This window comes from Malurus melanocephalus, unplaced genomic scaffold (assembly GCF_030028575.1).
Source record: "Malurus melanocephalus ecotype Western Australia unplaced genomic scaffold, MMel_1.1 scaffold_1452, whole genome shotgun sequence".
Classification (NCBI taxonomy): domain Eukaryota; kingdom Metazoa; phylum Chordata; class Aves; order Passeriformes; family Maluridae; genus Malurus; species Malurus melanocephalus.
The window spans coordinates 4913-6938 of record NW_026624684.1 but is presented as its reverse complement, the minus strand read 5'-3'; positions in this window follow the sequence as shown (position 1 = coordinate 6938).

Sequence of the window (2026 nt, the reverse complement as noted above, 5' to 3'; positions counted from 1 at the left end):
AAAAAAAAACCAAAAAAAACTCTCCAAAAGAAAAGGGCGAAAAATTAATTTAAATAGAAGAAGACAAAGTAAATTCCCTGGAAACAGTAATCAATATTTCCATGGCTTAATCCATCAATAAAGGTCTGAAATCCCAGTTATGTGTCAGTTTGAGGCATAAGCAGATAGTTTAATTCATTCAATTAAGGCAGCAAAGAAACTAAAATTAAATGCTCTTTGAAAACTTTCACTTAAAACCACCCACAGATAACAGGAAATCCCACTAAGGCAAAAAAAATATTCCAATCTGGACTCATTCCCTAACAAACCACCGGCTCAGTATTCTACGAAAGCTCATCACCTTGGACAATCCGCTTGCAGCCAGACTTACCTGAACAGGCAGATCCCTAGAATCCATATTAAATTCCATGTGGATTACAGATTAGAGGAATTTTTGTATTCCCTGGACACGGATCTTTTCCACATCCATTGGGGAACAGACTCCAGAAACTCCTGCGCTCCAGGATATCCTACAAGTTTTACAAAGGGACTTTGACCACAAAAGACTTTTTTCCCTCAGGTGTAACATTCCAGCCAATCCCAACAGCCCGGACCCAGACACTCCAAAGTCTTCATTTGTGACACACCCAGATCCAAAGGGCAGCAGGAAATGGTTTTAAATCCTTGGCACCTGGGCAGATTTATTTCTGGATTAGGGAGGGGGACAGAGTCAGGGTGGGCAGGGAGATAGAAAACAATTAGATTTACGTGATTCCCACCCTTCAGGATTAATTAGTGTCTAGCTGGATCTCAAATCCTGTCCGGTAAAAGGTGGGATGGATTTTGTGTCCAAAAATATTGGAGGCCACACCTGCATGTAAAATGTGGGGATTTTTAGTGATCCCAGGTGGGATCAAACACAGGGAGGATTCAAAACCCAAAAGCTCCAGAGCTGCTTCCATTTTTGATTCCTTTCTGTTTTATGCTCCTTCAAATAAAGATAGAAACTCTCCCAAAAAAAGGCTAAAACCTAATTTTAAAAAGGAAAAGAAAATCCCATGGAAATATCAATCAACGTTCCCTGCTCTAAAGCAGCTGCTGTTGGTGTGGGAAACAGGGGGAACCCAAAGTGAAGGACACCTTTGGAGTCTTCTCCAGGGCAGCGAAATGGAATCAAATTCCAGGTGCAGAGCAATCCAACAAAAGCGTGGACTTGGAAAAAAGATATTCTAATGCCAGGGGCTCGGAGAACAGAACACATACATGAAAATGAGGTTGGAATGTGAATAGAAACACAGAAATTTTTGTTTACCTGATACCTAAAACAGAGACTAGGCAAAATTCAGAGAATATAAAGCAGTTATATTTATTGAAGGGCCTTCAGGTACAATCAGGGCAGTCACAGCCCACCCAGGTACAACACCCAAAATGGGTGGTTGGTCATGGATTTTTTGTGCTTTTTAAGTTTTGTCCATTTGCATATTGGGGATTAATCCTCCAATTACAGCTTCAGGTAATTAAGTCATTTACTCCAAGTTTACTCTCCCCAATTCAGTGTTGTTTCCATCTCTTGGAGCCTGAATCAGTGAGGTGTCCTTTAGTTTGGGGCCTGGAGAGGAATTGTTTTGTCTAAAAAATGGAAGAACAGTAGCTCAGCACTGTATGGAGTATGGAGTTATAGACTAAAGAATTACAGGATTACAGATACGTGAAAAATATAGAAGCTAAAATCCGAGGGCATCATACCTTTTCCACCTTTTTACCTTCCCCCTTCTACCTTTCTTTACCTTTTCCCCATTTACTTCACTTATCCCTCATTATCCCTTTTTAAAATTTTCCCAAATGTTCTCTACCTTTTCTCTCCTTCCCCTTTTTCTTTGCCTTTCCCTCCCTCTTCCCCTATTTTTTTTACGTTTCACCCCTTTATTTTACCTTTCCTCCCCTTTTTGAAACTTTTCCTCTTTTCATCCCTTCCTTTCTTTTAACCGTCCCCCATTTTTTAATGTTTGTTTTATTTTTTTCACTTTTTTATCCTTCTTCTCTTTTC